Source organism: Neovison vison, chromosome 5 (genome assembly GCF_020171115.1).
Source record: "Neovison vison isolate M4711 chromosome 5, ASM_NN_V1, whole genome shotgun sequence".
Classification (NCBI taxonomy): Eukaryota; Metazoa; Chordata; class Mammalia; order Carnivora; family Mustelidae; genus Neogale; species Neogale vison.
The window spans coordinates 87,777,869-87,801,221 of record NC_058095.1 but is presented as its reverse complement, the minus strand read 5'-3'; the positions used below and the strand labels follow the sequence as shown (position 1 = coordinate 87,801,221).

The following is a 23,353-nucleotide window of genomic DNA, read 5'->3' as shown; positions in this document are numbered from 1 at the left end:
AGAGCTACACATAGTTTCATTGATGATCACTCTCAAAGGAGCCATCTTGGAATTTATTTCAGGAATCACAAAGGATTGTAATCCAGTTTTGAATCCGTTTGTCCTTTTATCTTCTTTGCTCTCTTTCTCTCAGTGCCAAGGCCAATTTAGCAGGGGAGGGAAGTATAAAAAGAGAGTTACCCTTCAAGAAATCATGGGGAGATCAGAACCTAGGCTTTGCTTTGGTTATGTCCTTGGTATTTCCAGGGCTAGGGAAGGTTTACCCAAGAGGTCTGTGTGTGGCTCTTTTACCTGCAGAAGTTTTAAAGTATTGGCTCCTGAAATGAACTCCCCCGTCTGCCCCATCCCCAGCAGGGGCCTGCAGTCCCCACTCAGGTGAGGCTCTGATACAGCGATGATAAGTGCATTGAAAATGACCCTCCCTATCATTTTTTTAAGTGAGAAGCATCATTAATGACTGGTGGTTATACATGTGTGTAGTCTCCAGGCTAGTGGCGAGAGGGTGGATTTAAGAATTGCTAGGCCGGGGAAATCCCAGCCTGGTAACCCTGTCCGAGACGCAGGAGCTCAGAGTACCAGCCAGCACCATGCACAGCCGCTGTACCACAACAGATCCAGCTCACACAAGGTGAGGGCTTGAGTTTGCATGTTTTCATTCATCTGCCCTCAGGGAATCCTTGTTACAAACGGGTAAGATTTAAATGAGGGCTGTTACTCTGTTGGAAAAGGTGAACACAGATGTTTGGGGTGTGGAATGTGTGTTTGGCTATCTTGAGAGTCCCTGTACAGTCTGTTCTTCAGCCAGTAGGGGTGGTTTCTTAGTAAGACGGTCCCTCTGCCAGATTGAGGAGAAGTGTTGGATCTTCTAGAAAGACTTCTTTGCTTGGTCCTGCGATATATAGATCTATATCTATATCTATATAGATATAGATACATTTTAAAAGTACTTTCACGTAAAGAATAGCAGAAAAAGCCAGGATGAATGGAATTCATATGTCTATCATCTAACTTACTGACTTGTCTTGTGGTAGTGAAAAAGACCAAAAAGGCCTGAAACAGTAACAGAATTCGTATCTCAGGGCCCTGGAGGCATAGATTGGAATGGTTGCTATGAAACCATGGCCATGCTAACTAATGGTGAGGGGTCAGCCAGCAGAGGGAACTCATCTATCCTCTGGAGTACTCAGCCTGATACACTGACCTGTCACTTGAAACCCAGCATGTCAGAAAGGCCCCATCCCACACCAGTGGGGGAGCAGTGGTCTCCTCGGCGGCGCAGGAGCCGAGCGTGCGCACCCCACTGCTGGTGGCCAGGCCGTGCTGGCGCTCCTTTAGTTCTCGTTACCTGGTGTTCCGGGCCAGCTCTGCAGTCAGCTCTTTACCGCTTGTGTTCGGAGCATTTTCAGGTGAATCACGAGGAACAATGATATTTCAGATGACCGTACACGGGATCATGAAATCTATTTGGGGGGTCTGCCTGTATCGAAAGAGTGTCTATCAGTGCAAGGTCACTATTCTGCGGACTCCTGGGGGTCGTGTGTTGTGTGCAGACCGGTATACACAACCAGGTATTGGGAGGGCCACTGCTCTGTGGGTACCGGCAGCTCTTTCCAGCACGTGGCACCACACACAGGGTAGCAGCTCTGCTCGTTCTCAAAGGGAGGGTCTTTCTCTGCAGTTGGCTGGCGGTGGACCAGACAAAAGAGTGATTTGTTTTGTGTTGTGCTGTTTCCTTGTTTGCTTTGGCAGAAGATTCAGAATAACAAAAAGAACGTGTATCGTCTAAAAAAGTTTGAAAAGAGGGGAATCACTCTTCTGTTCTGCAGACACACACAGAAGGCCATATTGTAGGATTCCAGGCAGAGGAAAATCCAAGTCAAGGTGAAGTGGCCGAGACAGAGAAGAGCAGTGGTTGCAGGGACTGGGGGAGGGACTGAGCATTGAGCGATGAGGAGCGCGGGGGTCTCTGTGACGGAAACGTTGTAAAACGACTTGCTTGTGCAACACTCTGAATGGACCGAATGAGACCTTCATATCCCACTGCAAAGGATGCGAGTCAAATTTTATGTAAACTCAAATTCTACTTTATTTAATAAATAAGATCTAGGAAGTAATTATAGAGGTGAACACAGAACACAAATAGGATAAAGAAGGAAATGACAGGGGAGGGGAAGCCATGCTCTGGAGCTGCAGCCAGCACAAGCTGCTGCTTGGGGGCCCAGCCTGCTTGCTCCATGGAGGAAGGGGGTGGCAGCTCGGGGACCGAGACTGCTTGCTCCGTGGAGGCAGGGGGTGGCAGCTCGGGGACGGAGTCTGCTTGTTCCGCGGAGGCAGGTGGCGGCAGCTCGGGGACTGAGCCTGCTTGCTCCACGGAGGCAGGGGGCGGCAGCTCAGGGGCCGAGCCTGCTTGCTCCACGGAGGCAGGGGGCGGCAGCTCAGGGGCCGAGCCTGCTTGCTCCATGGAGGCAGGTGGTGGCAGCTCGGGGATCGAGCCTGCTTGCTCCACAGAGGCAGGGGACGAAAGCTCGGGGACCGAGCCTGCTTGCTCCACTGAGGCAGGTGGCGGCAGCTCGGGGACTGAGCCTGCTTGCTCCACGGAGGCAGGGGGCGGCAGCTCAGGGGCCGAGCCTGCTTGCTCCTTGGAGGCAGGTGGCGGCAGCTTGGGGACCGAGCCTGCTTGCTCCACAGAGGCAGGGGGCGGCAGCTCAGGGGACGAGCCTGCTTGCTCCACGGAGGCAGGTGGGAGCAGCTCGGGGATCGAGCCTGCTTGCTCCACTGAGGCAGGGGACAACAGCTCGGGGACCGAGCCTGCTTGCTCCACGGAGGCAGGGGGCGGCAGCTGAGGTGACGAGCCTGCTTGCTCCAAGGAGGCAGGTGGCAGCAGCTCGGGGACCGAGCCTGCTTGCTCCACGGAGGCAGGTGGCGGCAGCTCAGGGACCGAGCCTGCTTGCTCCACAGAGGCAGGGGGCGACAGCTCGGGGACCGAGCCTGCTTGCTCCACGGAGGCAGGTGGCGGCAGCTCGGGGATCGAGCCTGCTTGCTCCACGAAGGCAGGGGACGACAGCTCGGGGACCGAGCCTACTTGCTCCACAGAGGCAGGGGGCGACAGCTCGGGGACCGAGAATGCTTGCTCCACGGAGGCAGGTGGCGGCAGCTCGGGGACCGAGCATGCTTGCTCCACGGAGGCAGGGGGCGGCAGCTCAGGGGACGAGCCTGCTTGCTCCACGGAGGCAGGTGGCGGCAGCTCGGGGATCGGGCCTGCTTGCTCCACTGAGGCAGGGGACGACAGCTCGGGGACCGAGCCTGCTTGCTCCATGGAGGCAGGGGGCGGCAGCTCGGGGACTGAGCCTGCTTGCTCCTCGGAGGCAGGGGGCGGCAGCTCGGGGGCAGGACCCTGCTGGTCATCCAGAAACGGCAAAAGGCCAGGTGGCTCTTCTGTCGCAGAGAAGTGAACGTGGGCCCTGATGACTAACTGCCCTGGTCCCAATGGGTCAGGGGGGGTCACTGGTCTTCCTGATCCAATATGAGCCGCCGCAGCAGGGATGGTGGGGATCAGCTCAGGCCCCAGAGGTGCAGCGGGTGCCAGAGTGGCAGCTGGAACGACTTCCTGAGGCATGTCCTGATCTGGCTCTGGGGCCGGTGCTGTAGCTCCAAGAAGAGAAAGCATCATCAGCTTGATTGACTTCCCTTTTGCCTTTCCCTTTCCCTACCACTCAGCGTGGCCTGCGATCAAGAGTCAGCCCCTGGAAGGTGTCCCCAACGGAAGCCCATGGGGACAGGGATCCGAGACGACTCCCTCTCCTCGGCCCAGCTACAATCTACGGAGGCTTCCTCAGGGTTGCCCACCCTGCCTCCTCCTCAGGCCCACATCAGTCACCCCCAGTCCTCCTCACCCCCAGCCTCTGGCTCCGTGGCCTTTCTGGGAGCGCGTTGCCTTTCTGGAAGAAGAAGCTGGGCTCGGCGCTGCAGGTCCGAGCCTGGCACATTGACCTGCAGGTAGGCCAGCAGTGTGTGCAAGCTGGAAAACTCTGGAGGCTGCACAAAATCCCCTGGATACTTTTCCACCCAGGTGTTAAGGATGGCATAGACGGCCCTGGGGACAGAAATGGAGGCAGAGAAGTCAGAGGACAGGGTACGCATCCAAACCCAAATCCCAGGGAACCCATGTGGGAACCTGGGCCCCTGGGCTTCCAGCTCCTGTCTGAGACCAGTCGGATTCCTTGTCCACCTGCGACCTGGCAGTCCTGCCCAAGACAGGCCAGCTCCCACACGGCAGGCTGGCCAAAAGCCCCTAGGAGTCCTTGATCTATGGGGTGAGCATTTCTGGACTTCTTAGGGGAGCTGGACACACTCTTCAGACTGTCTCCTTGCCCACGAGACACTTGATTTCAACTGCATGTGCCCAGGGAGGGATGGTGTCTGGCCTCTTAATTATCCTCACTGCACTCGCCTCTGCTCCATGAAGATCCAACCCAGGAGGGAACAAAGGGACTCTGTCTCTAGCCAGGCCTTCCCAGGACCCTCCCCATACCTCCACCGTTACCTCCTCTGCCCATTCGCTAGGTGCCATGAGAGTGGGTCTGTTTCCACTGACACTCACCTCCCACAGGGTGTGGGATGTCTGCTGCTCCCTGGGCTCTACTGGGTCACCACTCTCCCTGAGCCCCCTCTGAGCACCCAGCGTGCAGGTGCCAACAGAATGCTGTGCGATGGTTCCTAAATCCTGCATTCTGGGTCCCAGAATTGGGGCAGAGAGAGGGCTGGGAGGGGGCAGGGATGGAGCATGACCCTCTCAGGGGTTGAAGCTGTCCTCCATCCCCCTCTGCTCTCTCACAGTGCTCACACACCTACCCCAGCTCCCCAGGGCACCTTCCCAGTTTCCAGTAGAAGCTCTCAGACATTTACCATAAAGCAAGAATAACGAGGTGAGTGTGAAGGTCCAGCAGCCCCTCGAACTCACAGGACCCTCTCTACCCTGGTGGAGAGTGAAGGCCCTCCTAAAGCAGCCAAAGCTTACTCACATGTTGCGCTGCTGCTGGGGTCCGCCTACCTCGTCGTAGCTGGAATAAACACATCCGAATCTAGAGAAGGCCAGGGGGCATCGCATGAGCTATCTGTGGATGTTGGCTCTCCCCGCCTGACCCTCGACTAGCCTGCAGCCCTGGGGTGCTCTCTGTTCTGTGCAGGGATCCCATTCAGCTCCTAGATAATCGCCTCTACCCTCCGGGGCTTCCTGAATGCTTGCTGAATAAAGGGCCCCAACCAGCCCATCACCGACATCTGAGTGGGCCTGGCCCCTGCTCACCCCCAGGGATGCTTGCTCTGGATTCACCCAGACACAGACCCCAGAAGGAGTCTCAGATCTCCCTTTCAGTGGCAAAGGAGCCCAGCTCTAGATCATAGTGAGAGTCAGGGATGAGGCAGAGGCTTCCTCACGAGGGGCACAGGAATGAGCAAAGAGCATGCCCACAGGCCCTGCAGCAGAATTTTCCACTGGCGCATGCTCCCAGGTGTCCTTTCCCTACAAGACCCCACTGAGTCCCTCTAATACCTCTGCCCCAGTTAGGAGCAAGGGAAGCTTGGGGAAGCTTGGGGACCTGCCAAAGTCTCACAACCAGGATTTGGCCAAAACCCAGAGAGCAGTTAGGGGCAGGGGAGGGTGCTCACCTTGCAAAGAGGAGGTCCAGCACCTCCTGGGTGGTGGCAACGTGACGGTATGTGTCCAGAAAGATGTGGACACAGTGTAGATCTTGTCTGATGACGGCAGGCACGAGGTGATCTACTGCGGCCTGCAGCTTGTTGGCCCGCTTGGCCATCAGCACCGAGGTCTTCCTCCTCTTCCTGGTTGAACCATTTTTCCCCTGAGGTGAATCAGAGGAGACATGAGTCAGGGCTGTGGCCACCAGGAGGGTTGGGGCTTGGAGGGCAGAATGAGCCCCCAGATCTCAGGGACTTCTGCAAGAGGTGGGACAAGAGAGCCCAGAGTCCGAAAAAAAATCGGGTGACTCAGTGTCTCATTGGGTTCAGCCTAAGGCTCTTGGTTTTGCTTCAGGTCATGGTCTCCGTGTCCTGAGGCTGCGCTCCTCATAGGGTGTGTCTATAGGGCAGTGTCTGCTTGAAGATTCTGTCTCTCCCTTTGCTTCTCCCCACTCTCCCCCTGTCTCTCTCTCAAATCCATCAATCAGCCAATCAGTTAAGAAGCCTTTAAGGCAAAAAGAAAATGGTCTTGGTATCCATACAAAGAATTGAAAGAAATGATGACTGAACTTGCTAGTATCTCAGGTCCCCTTGTGAGCGGAGTATGGATAGCACGTCCCTGCATGAGTGGCATGGATCCTGTGATTTCTGATAACATAGCCCATTCTTTTTATTTTTTTGAAAGACTTGTTATTTATTTATTTGACAGAGAGAGAGGTCACAAGTAGGCAGAGAGGCAGCCAGACATAAAGGGGGAAGCAGGCTCCCCGCTCAGCAGAGCCCCCCCCCCCTCCACTGACGTGGGCCTCGATCCCAGGACTGTGAGACCCAGGACCCATGACCTGAGCTGCAGGCAGAGGCTGAAACCCCTCAGCCACTCCGGCACCCAGCATATCCCATTCTTGAGACGAGAACACAGAGATGTTTAAGGCGAGAGGGCATAGGATAAGAAGGCACGAAGGCTGTAGGATGCAGCACTGGGCCTTGGCCAAAGAAGGGGATTACATCCAGTCCTGCCCCAGTAAAGGGCTCCATGGCTGTGATCAATGACTGGCCTTCCGGACTGCCTTGCAGTGCAGTGCAGTGAGGCCCCTGTTCCTTTTCCTTGGGGGGTCCCCACAATGTGTTCCATCAATACCAAAGCGCAGAGCACGAGACAGAGTACCATGGGCCCCATGTCCCTTTGGATCAACGTCTCCCAAATCAATCTTGCAAATGTTCATTTGCAAGACTTGCAGAAGCTGAGGAAGGACTGTTGGGCCAGTGGGGACACCTGGGAGCACGAGTTAGGAAAATGCCTAGGCCAGGGCAAAAGGAGTCTAGATCAACGGGATGAGACCTGGTCTAAAGTCTCTTTAATGATACTCCTAGAAGTATGTGGACAGTGGCTCTGCTTCTGTCCAAGGCGTGGACAGGACCACGAGGGCCAGCTGGGGAAGAGATAGGATACAGATTCACGGGAGTACAGGAATCTAGGAGGCCAGGCTGGCTTCTAGGAAGTGGGGCCCTTGGTGCTGCATCGGCGCCCCAGGGGTTGGGTCTCCCCAGCACCTGCACTCACCCTGAGCCAGCGCCAGGCTCTGTTGGCCGTGTGCGGCTTCTTGTCCTTCGAGGAAGGAGAGCAGGATATCTCCTCGTTCACCTCCTGCACCATGTCCTCTGGAGCGTTCTGTAAAGACAGTGCCCGGCAGCCAGGCAGGAGGCCTTAGAGCGCTGTCTGGAGGCCTTTGCTGGTCTTCAGACCCAGGGTGCTCCATTCCAGACACACCACAGCCCAGGCTGCAGAACCCTCCCCCAAGGAGAGAAATGTGGCCCAGATTCAGGGCCTTGGATGTGCTCTGGCACAGCTAAGAGACACCTCAGGAATCCCCTGTGCGCCCTGCCCACCCTGACATTGGTGTGAACAAGAAGGGATCACCAGGGTATCCACTGTGCTCACCCTCCTTCAGCCCATGGGTGGGAACCCCTACATATCCCTCCTCCCCTCAAACTCCAGAGGAAGGGATGGGGCTTCCCTAGGACAGTTCAGAGGGGTGGGTATCCCCTAGTCTCCTCAGTAGTAAGTACCTTATGGCGTCTCCCTCGAAATGTCCTGAGGCATTGTGGGGGTGGTTTCAGCCAATGTCTACAACATGGTAAGAAGCCGTTTTCCTGGGGTTTCTGATACCCAGAGCCCCGTAAACTAGGTACACAACAAGAAAACATCTTTCTGTGTCCAATGTCCTGAGTCCAGTAACCCTGCTACCGGACTAGAATGTGGGTGCCTGGTTGCAGGGGTTCCAAGTTCTGCAGGCCTTTGTGATCAACGCAGTGACATCACTTCCTGAGATCCCCTATCGGGACCCACTCCTGTTTGGACCCCTACATGAACAGTGCTCCCGTCTGCCATCTCCTCATCCCCCTTCTGCATGCAAGGACACATCTTATCTGTACACAGTGACCCCAACACACCCCTCTCCACAGGCCCCCAGGGAAGGTCTGGGAGCAGCCAGGGCCCCAGCTTGCAAACACACCTGGTTTCAGACACAAGTCTCTATTCTTCCATGGTTCAGACCCTAGATAAGCCATTGTGGCAGACAGGAATGATCTTCTTGCAAAATATGGATGATTCCAGCATGTCTATCTATCAGATGTCCACAGGCATAGGTTGGATAATAGCTATGATGTTAGAGGAGTGCTGTCACAGGTAGGAAATACCTCCCACCCAATTTCCTCCCTCCTATCAACTTCTTGGAATCTGCTACTAATCAGATCCCACCCCACAGTCCCTCCTGGGGTGTGTGTGTTTGTGTGCACCAGCACACTCGCTCCTGTGTGCACACATGTGTTCCTCGGTGCTCACATTCTGGAGTCCCAGAAGAGGATAGCCCCACTTTCAGAGGGCAGGGTAATAGCTTCCAAAGGTCTTAGGCTTTGCATTTTCAATGCAAACCCTAAAGAAGGGACTGCAGTCTTGGCTCTTGATGGTCAGAATGCACCCTTATCCCTAGAGACCACCTGTCCGGGGATGCAGGCCATTCCGTCCTTTCCAAAGGGTGTGATGTAGATAGGGGTTCATCCAGTGGGTCGCCATGCCCCGGGATCCTCCTCAGACAAGAACCTGGGGACATGTCTCCTATCTAGGAGATCAATGATCACCCTGAGCCCGATAACATTTCCAGGCTGACAGCCACGTCCTTCCAGAAAAACTTTTCCAGAGCCCCCAGTGAATGGCTAGGTTACATTCAGGACCCCATCTTTGAGGACACTCAAAGAGCTGGGTTCATGCCTGCTTAGCCTCCCTACCAGTCTGATTCTGGGCAAGGCCCAGACCCTGCAGGGATCTTCACCGTCTCCCTTCGGGGGCTCCATTGTTTCCCCAACTCCTCTGTAGACATGTTTGGGTGACCCCCTCCCCAGAGTGTGGTCCGGACTTGTTGATTCACTTCCATGTCACAGAACGAGGCAACGTGACCCAAAGGCCCTTCTGAGATTTCGTTCTAAAACTCACTGCCCAGCCTCATGTTCTCTCTCCAATCTTCACACTGGAGCACAAGCCCCTAGGTTGGACCATGACACAGACATACGCACGTGGCTCAGCCCTGTGGGCCCACAGCAGACAGAAGTCAGGTCTTTGAGATGGACTGTATCTGACCCATGCCCCTGAGTGTGCTCAGGTTCTCGGTGAAGCTGGTCCTCCCTTGGTGTTGTCAGCAGCCCAGCGGAGCACTGCTGGATTCCATATCCCCTGAGACCACGAGGCAGCGTTTCTGGGTTCAGCCACTGAGTGTGGGGAAGTGCGGTTACACAGCCCTGGGAGAAGGGCACTGTTACTGACCCACTTCCCGGGCCTGGCCCTCCTCCCCTCCCACTCTACTCCTCCTCAGCTTCCTCTGGCCACCTTGGCCCCCTTTCTAACCTCCAGTCCTCTGCTCCATGGTGCCCTCTGCCAGGTGGAATGCACTCGCATTTGTGCAGGGCTGTCTCCTTCTTTTCCTCCCGCAGGAATTCTCCATGTGATCTCAGCACAGCCTTGTCATACCCCTCACCTGGTGGATCGGGCCTTAGTTGTGTCCCTTGCTCTTTTGCTGTGGAGCAATTGCTTTTTCCGTTCACATTTTGGTTTCTCGTTTGTCCATCTTCTCCTCTAGACCCTGAGCTCTCACGAGGAGAACCCGCTGGGCTGATAAGCCCTGGCACCATCTGAGTGCGCAGTGCCTGGTGGCTGTATGAACGGGAGACAGGATCCATCCCAGCACAGACCAGCTCGGTTGTTTGAGCCTCACTGATTTTAGTCCTGTGTAAGCCTTTGTTTTGTTTTTTTAAGTTAACTCTGCCTGATGTAGGCCTCGAACTCATAACCCTGAGATCAAGGATCCTAGTGCCTGAGGAAGCCAGGTGCCTCTTTGGTCCTCTTGAAAGGTTTTAGGCTGATCACTATTCAAGTGAACTTGTTCAGTTCAACATGCTGTACGGAGGTATATTACATTACGCTGAATGACCATGTAACTCGCCAGGTTTTGGTAGCATGTCACCACAGAGGTACCCCCCCATGACAGTGCTGAGTGGATCTTCAGATTGGAGACTGAAATACTTTCTGTGTTCTTCAGGAGCCCAGAGTCCCTCCACCATCGGCCTTCTCCCTCCTTGGGATGACATGCACTTCTGATGCCATCAGCACAAGAAGAAAGATGACAAGGAAATACACACAGAAGGCTGTTTCTGGCCAGGTCTTGAAGACCTCAAGGTTCACTTTGATGCTCAATCTTTTATGTATTCTTTTAGGATTTTATTTCTTTATTAGAGGGAAACGAGCACAAGCAGGGGGAGGGGTAGAGGGCGGAGAACTAGAGAGATGCTGATCTGAGGAGGACTGGGGATGGCTGATCTAGACCTGTGCAGGGAACAGCGGAGGTTGCCCAGAGCTAGCCTCCATCATCTGGTGGGCCGGGAGTAAGGAGTAGCCTCAGATCCCTGTGCCCATGACCTGCTATCAGGGGAGACCCTCTAGGGATTGCTTGCTGGACTCAGAGAACATTGAACGGTGGGGAAATTTTCCTTAATTTAGGAGGTACATGTAAAGTCAATCATTGGGTTGATACTTTCTCTTCTTGGACCGACAGACCCAACCTCAGAAGAAGATGCTGAACCTCCCCAAGAGCTACCTCTAGCTCCCACTGTGGTGCCTGTGGCAGCTTCAGAGCCTGAGGGGCCTGGATGAGAACCAGTTGTGAGTGTGATACAGCTATGGATACAGCCGAAGGCAGGCACCTACCTGAAGGAGCCTACTGCAAAGTGTCTGTGGACAACCAGGTGCATGATTGAAAGACTTAGGTGTCTACCCCTGTGGGGGACATTCCTGGCTTAAAAGTGTTCAAGCGGTGAAGTAGGGCGATATCCCAGGTGTGATATCATGATCTCAGGATCCCAGGGGTCCGTAGAAGACCAGCTGGGGCCCGAATGCTTCCGAGTTGGCAGACATCAGTTAGGGAAGATGGCTGAAAACCATGAAGCTAGGTCCCGGCTTTCTGCTCAGGGAAGCAAGCTGGGCCCAGACACCACCTTATTCCATCCACAAAGTCTCTCACATTTCGCCATGAAATGGCAATGAAAGAAATGCAATGAAGAAATGGACTGTACACCAGAATTTCTTAACTGTGGATTATGCCCAGGATTTAAGGTGCTAGAGAAACATTTTTTGACATAAGGATGGAGAAATGGTTCCTCCACAACACCTACTGGAAGGACAACTGAAGGATTATTTCAGCACAGGAAGTTCGGACCTGCAGGAGTGAATAGGAAACAAAGAGCCCGGTGGGTAAGTAGTTAGCCAACATGTCAGGAAATCTGAATTACCATTAGCTGTAAAACACACGAAAAAGTCATTTTGGGAGATGTTAGTGACAAGTTGGAATGAAATGATAATGCACATTGTTAGAACAACTGCAGGTACTTAACATTAAAGGATTCTGATATTCTCATTTTGTGCTCTAAGAGGGGTAATAGACTCAGTTCAGACGTAAGTTACACGTGCTTAAGAGTTTCGGTTTTTTAAAGATTTTATTTATTTATTTATTTGTCAGCAAGAGTGTGAGAGCGCACAAGCAGGGGCAGCAGCAGGCAGAGGAAGAAGTGGGCTCTGGGCTGAGCAAGCAGCTTGATGCAGGACTCAATCCCAGGACCCCAGTAAAATGGCCTGAGCCGAAGGCAGATGCCTAACAGACTGAGCTACGGAGGGGTCCCTACATGGGCTTAAGAGTTTTAAAGGTAGGGAACCTGGGTGTCTCAGTTGGTTTAGGAAATGCCTTCGGCTCTAGTCATGATCGTGGAGTCCCAGGTCCCACATCAGTCTCCCTGCTCGGCAGGGAGTCTGCTGCTCCCTCTGACCTCTCCCCTCTCATACCCTCTCTCTTGCTCTCTCATTCTGTCTCTCTCTCTCAAATAAATAAATAAAATCTTTTTTTAAAAAAAGAGTTTTACAGGTAACCCCAAAGTCATAGAAATCAAGTATATGTTTTTTCAAACTAAAAGATGAAATAAGAGAATAAAGAAAGTAATTCATCTCCTTGACAGGGAGGAAATGAGAAGAAAGAAACATTACAAATGCATGATCAATAGAAAAGTAAAAATCATACGGTAGAAATAAGTCTACCTATGTAAGCCATCACAACAAATGTGGGCCGTTAAACCATAAGTCAAATCATATATGAATGGACAGAACTCTTAAATTGAATTAGGAAATTAACAAAATCTGTTTCTCTGCTGTTTTCAAGAAAAGATCCAATGCAAGAGGACAGAAACCAGTGCACAGGCCCAAACTAAAACCAAAGCAGATGCACTGGGTTTTGCCTGGAGGTGGAAATACCCCAGGCTGATGGCCTTGGGAGACCCGAGGGTGGGGGGTGGGGGGCCAGGTAAGGGAGGCCTAAATGGAAGAAGTGATGTGAGATTTGAGGCGGAAATGGTAAGAATGAGCCCCCTGGGTGCCGTACTTCAGGCAGAACATCCTAAGGTCCTATGGGTCCTAAGGTCCTATGGGACCTTAGGATGTTTGAGGAACAGAAAGGTTGGTGGCCTTTGACAGATGGTACAAGAAATAGATCATGAAGGATCTTGACGGATATTTGCATTTTATTTTTAGTGCAGCGAGGAAACATCGGAGCATTTGTAGCAGACGAGTTACATGATTGTCTTTAAAAAGATCCTTCCAGCTACTGCGGGGAGAATGCAGTAGAGAAGGTTACAGAGAAGCAAGAGGGGAAGCGGGAAAGCCATTTGGTGGCCAGTACAGTTGTTCAAGTGAGAGGAGAGTGTGCCTTGATCCAGAGGGGTTGTAGGGGACACCAGGAAGCAGCGATGGGCTGGAAATACGTTTTGGCTGTTGAGCCAAAGGGACTTCTTGATTGACTGGGCACAGAGTACGGGAAGGGGAGGAATCTAGGCTGATGCTCTCCTTGGGGGCTTGAGCAACTGGGTTGATGTCAGTGCCATTCACCGAGATGGGGAAGGTTGAGGAGCAACAGCTTGGTTGGGTGGGTAGGGGTTGCAAATCAACAATTCTGCCTGGGTCTGAGATGACTCTCAGCTATAAAAGTGGAGTTATCAAGTAGTAGTCCAGTGTTTTGGTGTGGAGATTGGTAGAGATTTCTGAACTGGAGATAAAAATTTCAGAGTTGTCAGGATAAAGTTTGGACTGGATTGACTCCCCTAAGTAGTGTGTGTGGGTAGAGAAAAGGTCCAGGGTGGAGATTCGAGGTAAGTGTTCCTAGCATTAGCAAATAAAAATAAAGGAGTGCCAACTGAATTTGAACTTCAAATAAACAAATATTTTTATGAGACTGATGCACTGCCTACTGTGCTCAGGAGGCACCTACAATAAATATTTTTAAAGGATATGTTACTTGAAATACTGGGGACATACTTGTGCCAAAAGAATCACTTATTATTTATCTGAAATTCAGATTTAATGGGACATCCCATTTAATTTGACTATCCTACCTAAGGTACTACTTCCTTGTTTAGATGAGATGTAGAAAAGGATAAGGAGCAAAGAGAATGTTCCATTTAGTGTGACTATGTAACCTATCTTTCCAGAATGCAATGTTAAAAAAACAAAAACAAAAACAACAACAAACATTATAATGCTCACAAATTCTATGGGTCAGGGATTTGGACAGGGGATAGTGGGCATGGCTTTCCTCTACTCCTTACTCTAATCCTGGGATTCTTGCCAGCATGGTGTCTGGGTTCCAGTGGTGAGAAAGAAAATGCATGTGCATGTAAGCAAAGAGAAAGAGAGATTCAGATAGAGAGAAAGAGAGACAGAGAGAGAGAGACTTTATCACTCAAATGTCCTGATTCCAGGTAATTTTGATTCATTCTACAAGAAGCTCCTCCATGCCTTGCCCTATGTTCTGGACTGTACAGTAGGGATAGGAGGAAAGCCCTTGTTCATTTTTCAAGCATTTATGGACCAGACCCTGTGCGGGGCATTGGGAACACAAAGGGGCTTAGCCCTGGCCCCTGCTGTCCAAGCACATACAGTATGGGTGGGTATGTGCTGGTGAAGACAGACATATCGGGAGAATCAGGGCTCGGCATCCCCATGAAACCCTATCCTGGCTTTGGGGGGAGAAGATGTGAAAATGTAAGCTATTTTTAAATAATCTAGCAGGTGACTTAGGATCAGACAGGCTGAAACAGTTAGCAAGAACAGGTGGAACCTGGGAGAGGGAGTGATTGTTATGGATTAGTTTGGAAAGATTTTCTACAAGAGAAGCAATTTGAGCTAGACCTTCCAGAGGAGGAGAATTTGATCACTTCCCTTAGCTCAATAACATCCTAGACATCATCACATTAAAGAAGTCTGATCTTCCACACCCAGAGCCCTAGTGACCACATTTAGTTGACATTGAAAGAGAACTCCTACCTTCAAAGTACATATTACGTATGTTTCCATTCAACTTTAAGCAAGTGTTTAAAGCTTCTTAATCTTTTTTCTTCTATTGTCTCTTCTCTCATGGAGAGATTCCAGGAGGGAACTTATCTTTTCTTTTTAGTCGAGGTGCAATATTTATTCAAGCAGTTAACAGAACCATTCACATGTATTTGCTCAACAGCATTGTGGTGGGGTGAAGTGAAGGATGGTTGGAGGAGCCCAGAGCCCTTTAGGTCACAGAGCAGGATACAAAGGCCTCTCTAGGGATGTGCAAGTGTCCTTTCCCCTAAGGAGAAGCCATGGAAAGGGGTGGCTCCTTGCCATAAGAGATAATCTCACCAAAGGCCAGAAGACTTTCTGAAGACTGCCTCCAAACCAGAAGAGCCATCACCCCTCACACGGCAGTCACTGTTTTCCACATTTTTATTCTTGGAAATGTCAGAAGGACAGAAGTGTTGAAAGCCTAGCATAATAAATATCAGTGAATTCTTTCTGCAGAATTAAACCATTGATAACTTGATGCTGTCTTTGCTTTCTCTTTTTACATGTCCTCATATATCTTGTAGTATAGCAATTAATGACCCTTCTCTCCTAAATAATTCAACAAGTATCTTCTAACAATAAGAACATTATCCTACCAGAAAGCAGAAGAAAAATTTTTAAAATTTCTCAGAATGATCTAGCATCCAGTTTGCTTCAATTCTCTTCATTATCCCCAAAATGTCTTTCTTAGTTGTCCCCTTTTTCTTCAAGCACAGATCTATTTGAACTTCTCTTATTCTATCTGGTTGTAATGGGTTTTTAGACAATTCAAATATTGTCTCAAGACAATAAAGACAACCCATGGCTTCACTTTTTTCTGTGATACTGATAATTTGTTTTTGTTTTAAAAATCATCTGCATCAATGTGTAACTTGACCTAAGGAATTCAGCTGTAAGTGTACTGTTCATTAATTTTGACAACTGTATGCACCAATGTAACTGTCCCATCAAATCAAATAAAAAACAATCAAAATGCAGATTTCTTTTGCCCCAGAAAGATCCTTTGTGCCTCTCTGCAGTCATATCCCCTCTGCTTCTTGTTCCAGGCAAGCATTGATCTGCTTTCCATGATCAGATTGATTTTCTGGAGAGACGAGGCCAGTTTGTGTTGTAAAATGTCCCACAAGTCTAACTGTTTCCCTGTAGTGTCATTACCTCCACATTCCAGCTATCGACTTTCCTATACACTGAAAGTTAGGTCTAAAACCTTGGTTAAGTGCAGGTTAAACATATCAGGAACAAATATTTTGGGTGAAACTGGATACTTCTTGCTGCTTCGAGTCGGGGGTACAACACCAGGGTGTGGGTACTATTGAGTTTTCTTCCTTGGTTGAGTTGTCAGCCACCAGTACTGGCCTTTGTGATAGTACATTGTTCTCTTAAAATTGGCAAGTCACCAGTGCGGTGATACTTTGGTAATGTCCAAAGATCCCACTCCCTACAATCTTTTACCCAATGCTTGTAGCATTCATTGATGGCTCTTACCTGAATCAGTTTTTCCATGCGGATTTGCAAAACGGTGACTTCCTAATTCTACCATTTCTTCTATCTTTGGAAGCTGTCATTCTTTGGTAAAGAGGATTTTCTTTTAAAAAAGGAATTTATTTATTTGACATCGAGAGAGAGAGAGAGCGAGAGAGAGAGCATAAACATGGGAGCAGTAGAGGGAGAGGGGGAAGCAGGCTCCCCACTGAGCAGGGAACCTGATGTGAGGCTCCATCCCAGGACCCTAGGATCATGACCTGAGTTGAACACAGACACATAACTGACTGAGCCACCCAGTTGTCTTGAAGAAGACTTCTCTTTAATGAACCAGGCACTGCATCTCCTAATCAGGCAGAGTAAAGCCTAATTTCTTTACCCTTAATTACAATTAGGGAAAATTTGATTGTGAGGGAAGGAATGAAGGAAGGGAGGGAAGGAAGGAAGAAAGAAAGAAAGGCCAGAGGGAAAAAAGTAAAGGAAGGAATTAAGGAAGGAAACAAACCATAACTGAAAGTGAAATACTGAACAAATAAAATTCTTCCTGATTAATTGTATTTTTGGATATGTAATAAAATAAAAGATGACAATGTCAAAGTGTTGTAATGGTACTGGTAATTCATTGTCGGGCTCCTTATCATTTCAACCTTCACTTAATGTGTAGGTATAAGGCTGGCACATACACAATACATTTCCCTCTCTAGTGACATGGGTGATGGGAGCGAGGGACATGGACTTTGGAACCAGGTGGCTCTGGGTTGAGTCCCGGCTCTGCCACTTGCTTGCTGGGTGGATTTAACCCCTTTGAGCCTTGGTTCTTTTCTCTGAAGGGAGAGTCATGTTGAGAATGAACAGAGGTACCATATGTGAAATTTCTGTCCCAGGGTGAGGGACTGATCCTTACCTTGGATCTTTTCAGCTCCCCTGGAGAAGTAAGGTGACAGGAAGAGGAGCTGCCTGAACTTTCAGAGCCAACAGAGAATTGGGGCTGTTCAGACACTCATAATTGTGCCCATGAACACAAAGTCACAATTCGCTGCTGGCTTGTTCTTCCTTCATTTACTTTTCCAGTGTCTGTTGAATGGTGTCTTTCTTGAAGGAAGCACGCTAGAGACTAAGCAGTTAAGGAGGCAACCCAAGTGTATGTTGCTGACCGTGGTGCTAACCTAACCTATCCTTGGGCACAGGTGTGTCTCCTATCCTGGGACTCTGGTGCAAATTCCCGTTCAGTCTGTCCCAGGATTTCTGAAGCCAGAGGAAGAAAGCGGTGGAGGGAGGGAGGGGGCAAGTGGGCTGGACTTCAATGGAGAGAACCAGGAGGGAAAGGAAGGCTTGGCATAGCACAACTTCCATAAGCAATTACTGTGAAAGAAACCACTCTAACCATGAATGACATATCGAATGGATGAATGAAGTAGGAAATGTGTGAATTGCATGACGCAGATCTGGGCTAGAGTTGACAAAAACAAACCCGACTGTATGGCCAGGTGGGCAGACACCAGCCCAGCAGAGATGGGTTCTGAAATGTCATCCTGAAAAGAGACATGCCAAAGAGGTCCTAGTTTCCCCCCCATCTGAATTTCTCTCTCTCTCTCTCTCTGTTCCTGTCTTGATGAAAAGTTTGCAACTCTTACACTGTTACAGAGGGAACAATCCGACTTATCATGCCATAATTTATAGAGCTGATTAATGTTGTATTTCTCCAAAGTACCAGGATTTAATATAATTATTTTCTATATTTAGAATTATAAACTCATAAAATATACATGCCCCTAAGTGATGTAAAATGCAGACACTCTTTCAAATAATTAGAAGTTTCTTGATTTTTAAAATACATAGGAACATTGATTTTAGAGGTTGTGTGAGTAATAGGATTTCACAAATTCTGTTGTGAAGCTATCGCTTAATGGGATTAAAAAAAATAACACACCAAGATATTTGAACTGAAATAATGCTGCATTGATCTCATACCAATTAAAGAAAGACACAAGATAGAATGCTATGCAGATTATTTTCAAAAGTACCTTACTAATATATTACAGGTGTATTTCTAATGGAATTATAATCTGCTCAAACACCAGAAATTCTGCCGCTGAAATCATTTCTTCAAGAGATCAACAACTAAGCAATTAATATAACTACCTGAGCTGTTCAGAGGGCCATATCAAGTGTGGATAATCCCAACTGCTATATTAATATGGACCCTCTTCCCCCAGTACGAACTTTATATCAGGTTCGATATGCCCAAGGATCATAACATTTAAAAGCAAAAAATTTTAGACGAAGCCACCACAACCATCAACACCAGCTGTGCCAGGATTAGAGGAAACCTTTGGCACCATTTTCAGGAAAAAAACCCAAAATATATCTGAAGAACTTCAAATTTCCAAATTCTCTTTTCAGAAGAACTTACTGATATGTCCAGAGGAACTCACTGTCCCAAATAAGATTGGGCAATGTCTCAGGAATAAGGTAATCCGTTTTGGGAAGCAGTCATGAGGAAGGTGAGGGGTCCTTCTTCCAAAGAGACCTTCTGCTCAACAGTGACTTAGAAATCCATTTACGATCTTTTCTTTGACATCACTGAGAGACACAGCTGCCTGACGGCTTTCACCTTGCTCTATTGGGATATCCCCTGACCAAAGAATCCCCCCTGCCACCACCAAATTCTCAGGCTCTGAGGAGATACCCAGCAAAGACTGTGTGTGTACAGATGGGTGTGTGTGTGTGTGTGTGTGTGTGTGTGTGTGTGAAAAGACGCAGATCCTGAAGGCATCAAAAGGGCATGATGCTGTCTGTTGGAACTCATAATTTTATTTATTTATTTTTGCAAGAGAGAGCAAGAGTGAGAGAGCACACAAGTTGTGGAGAGGGACAGAGAGAGAAGCAGACTCCCCGTTCATCAGGGAGCCCAATACGTGTCTTGATCGTAGGACCCTGATCATGATCTGAGCTGAAGGCAGACACTTTATGTTATGTTAGTCCCCATAGAGTACGTCATGGGTTTCTGATGCAGTGTTCCATGATTCATTGTTGCGTATAACATCCAGTGCTCCTTGCAATACGTGCCCTCCTTAATACCCATCACCGGGCCAACCCATCCCCCACCCCCTCCCCTCTAAAACCCTTGGTTTGTTTCTCAGATCCCATAGTCTCTCATAGTTCATCTTCCCTCTGATTTCCCCCCTTTTCGTTTTCCCCTTCCTTTTTTTTTTTTTTTTTTTTTAAAGATTTTTTATTTATTTATTTGAGAGAGAGAGACAGTGAGAGAGAGCATGAGCGAGGAGAAGGTCAGAGAGCGAAGCAGACTCCCCATGGAGCTGGGAGCCCGATGTGGGACTCGATCCCGGGACTCCAGGATCACGCCCTGAGCCAAAGGCAGTCGTCCAACCAACTGCGCCACCCAGGCGTCCCCATTTTCCCCTTCCTACTCCTAATGTCCTCCATGCTATTCCTTATGTTCCACAAATAACTGAAACTATACGATAATTGTCTTTCTCTGTTTGACTTATTTCACTTAGCATAATTTCCTCCAGTTCATGCACACTGATGTAAATCAGTAATATTCCAGTGCATATTTTTAATTATTTATTTGTTTGTTTGTTTGTTTGTTTGTTTATTTTTGCAAGAGAGGGCAAGAGCAAGAGAGAGGACAAGTGGGGAGGAAGGGACAGAGGGAGAAACGGTGTTAGGACTTATTAATCTGTGTGCATTAGTCCTAACACATTACTAACTTCTGGTTATTATGAGTTATTTTTCTCCCTCTGAGAATATTGGAGGCTCTGGATCTCCTCATTATATTGATGTAAGTCACTAACTTAGGTGCTGTGAAGACATAAATACAAACCAGACATAGACCCTCCCTTTGAGGGGTTACAGAGTAAACTTGTTCTCAACTCTGGTCACATATTGAAATCACCTGGGGAGCTTTAAAAAAAGCTGGAGCCAGTTTCCCTTGCAGAGATTCTGACTTCATTAGTGTAGGATATGGCGTTGGCATCGAGATTTGAAGTCCCCATTGATTCTAGCGAGCATCCAAGGCTGAGAACCATTGCAATAAGGAAAGACAAAGCCTTCTGAAGCCCACAAGCTTAAGGATAATAAGAATTTTCAGGCTCTAGGGGTGATTATACTACTATAGGACTTTTGCAGAAGTATAATAAAGTTTAAGGTTACTGTTCTCTTTTATACACAGATGTATCCATGTTTGCCGATGTGTGTCAGCATGTGTACGCACATAGATTACATGAGTATCGCATTTTTCTTATGACAGATCCAGTGACATAGCAGTAATCCAAGTAAAATCTCACTCACTTCCCCGCCACTTTGTTTTCTTCCAGCTTAAACAACAGAAGTGTACTGTCTTCCCATTTTTGTAGCCGTAAGTCTGTGATCAAGGGGATGGCTGGGTTGGTTCCTTCTGAGGGCTGTGGAGGAGAATCTCGTCCTTGTTTCTCTCCTGGCTTCAGTGACCTCAGCTGTTCCTGGCTTGTAGAAGGCTTTTTCTGTGTCTTCCCCTGGTCCTCCCTCTGTGCCTGCCTCTGTGTGCAGGTTCCCTCCTTTTCATTTCTTCTTCGTCTTTTCTACTGATGTATAGTTGACACAGAATGTTATGTTAGTTTCAACATAGTGATTCAGTGTACATTACACCATGCTCACCATAAGCAGAGGTCCCATCTGTCCCCATACAACACTATGACAGTATTGTTGACTCTATTCCCTATGTTGTACCTTTCATCCTCGTGACTTACTCCCACCAATATTAGAAGCCTGTATCTCCCACTCCCCTTCCATTATTTTGCCCTCCATCCCACCCCCCACACTGCCACCATGGAGACAACCACGAGTTTATTCTCTATATTTATGGGTCTTTTCCTGCTTTTTTTGTTTGTTCACTTGTTTTGCTTTTTACATTCTATACATAAAATCATATGGTATTTCTCGTTCTCTGTCTGACTTATTTCACTTAGCATAATGCCCTCTAGGTCCATCACTGTTGTTGTAAATGGCAAGATTTCATTTTTTAAATGGCTGATATATACCACTTAATGTATGACTTCTTCTTTATCCGTTCATCTATCAGTGGACGTTTAGGTTGCTCCCACATTGTGGCTATTGTAAATAATGCTGTCATAGGCATAGGGGGGACATGTTTTTGAATTAGTATTTTTGTTTTCTTTGGGCAAATACCCCATAGTGCAATTACTGGACCATGTGGTATTTTTATTTTTATGTTTTAGAGGAACATGAACTGGCTCTCAATCTCTTACTAGTGTCAGTTACTCCTGAGCAATTCCCCAGGCTCCCTTTCTATGCATTTTAAGCACATTTTCATATCCATGACCTATATACCTACAACAGAGAGTTCAGGTTACCTAATTTAGTTTTTTAAAAATTTTAATAATTTGTGGGACGCCTGGGTGGCTCAGTTGGTTGGACGACTGCCTTCGGCTCAGGGCGTGATCCTGGAGTCCCGGGATCGAGTCCCGCATCAGGCTCCCAGCTCCATGGGGAGTCTGCTTCACTCTCTGACCTTCTCCTCGCTCGTGCTCTCTCTCACTGTCTCTCTCTCTCAAATAAATAAATAAAATCTTTAAAAAAAATTTTAATAATTTGTTGTAGCCACACTTTTTCAGACAAACAAAAATTGAGCAAATTTGTTGCCAGTAGAGCTGCCTTGGGAAAAAAATGTTAAAAGATGCCCTTTCGAGAGAAGTAAAATGATACAGTTCAAAAACTTGAATCTACTTAAGGAAAGGAAGAGCACTGGAGAAGGAATTAGTGAAAGTGAAATAAAAACATTTTCTTATTCTTTATTGATGTAATAAAAAATATTTTGTTCAAATATGTGTGTACACACACGTGTATGTGTGTGTTTATGTATAATTGAAATGAAGGGGAGGACAGCAATGATTTAAGGGATGGGAGGGAGGAAGAAGGAATTATAAAGTACTCACACTACCAAAAAAACCCAAAACTATGCTGAAGAGGAATATTATGTAACAAAAATGTTGATGTTATATTAATGAATGAAAAATATGCTGGCTATAGAATGGTAAGATCAACGTTACTCTGTTTTGTAAACAGAGTTTTACAAAAAGTTTTGTAAACTTTTGTAAACAAAAAGTTTACATTTGGGGGCACCTAGGTGGCTCTGTTGGCTAAGTGTCCATCTTCGGCTCTGGTGACGATCCCAGGGTTCTGGGATCAAGTCCCACATTGGGCTTCTTGCTCAGCGGGGAGCGGGCTTCTCCCTCTGCCTCTGTCTTTCCCCTTGCTTGTGCTCTCTCTCTCTTTCTCTCTGTCAAATGAATAAATAAAAATCTTTTTTAAAAAGTTTACATTTCTAGATGGGAGGATCGTGGGTGACTTTTTGTAATTCCTGTGTTTCAGTTTTTCTCAGTCTCAAGTGATTCCGTCCCCCGGCTATCTGGCCATCTGTGGAGACATTTTGGGTGATCACAAGTGGGTGCACGTGTGGAGAGAACTACTGACATCTAGTGGGTGCAGGTTAGCTCTGCTACTGAACATCCTACAGAGCACCAGACACCACCCCCGCCCCCCGCCGCACCTCCCCAAGAAGAATTATCCAGACCAACAGGTCAACTGTGAAGAGGTGGAGAAGTCCTGCTTTATGTCTCCCAGGGGTTTTGTAGCAAGCAATTTCACTTATTGTAACTAGAAAATGCTCTTTGTAAAACACCATCATCATTTTTACATCGTCTTTCTTGCTGTGTTTGATGCTACAAAGGCTTACCACCCAAGTTTTCTTCTCTAATTAAAAATTGGCCAGCTTTTCATTTTCATTATTTATTTATTTATTTTTATTTATTTTATTTTAATATTTATACAACTTGTCTTGGTGTTGGTTTGTTTTGGTTTGTCTGTTTTTTCGTTTTGTTTTGTTTTGTTTCGTGTTTTGAATGCCTACTCTGCTCCAGACAGATTGCCAAAGCAAATGCTTATTAATCTCAGCAGTCTTCGTGGTGAAATTACTTACTCCTGTAGGTATATGTGAAATAAGAATAAGATCAAACCACCTAGACACCAGTGTTGGTACAGTATCTCATCCAAAAGAAACACAAATCCTGCTTTAAGCAAAACAAAACATTGAAAACTAATATAGCGCCTTACTGAAGATCTCTTGAGAAGGTAGAATAGGGTGAATTATACTAAAAAACATCCATCAATACTCCCTTAATAAAACTTCTTTGT

At 48.0% G+C, this 23,353-nt stretch overlaps 1 protein-coding gene across 2 annotated transcripts in view; it reads left to right on the top strand.

The window, feature by feature from the left end:
- The window catches only part of LOC122906944 (ligand of Numb protein X 2-like), a 30,874-nt gene extending 7,942 nt beyond the window's left edge, over positions 1-22,932 (top strand). The window contains exons 3-6 of one of the 2 annotated variants that reach the window (XR_006384638.1): positions 9,828-9,977; positions 10,287-10,423; positions 10,800-11,494; positions 22,532-22,932. The gene's annotated coding sequence lies outside the window, so the exon portion shown is untranslated. Of the gene's footprint in view, positions 1-487; positions 624-9,827; positions 9,978-10,286; positions 10,424-10,799; positions 11,495-22,531 lie in introns of those variants that run through there. The other variant, XR_006384639.1, reaches the window with a different exon arrangement.
- Positions 22,933-23,353: the final 421 nt, after the last annotated feature.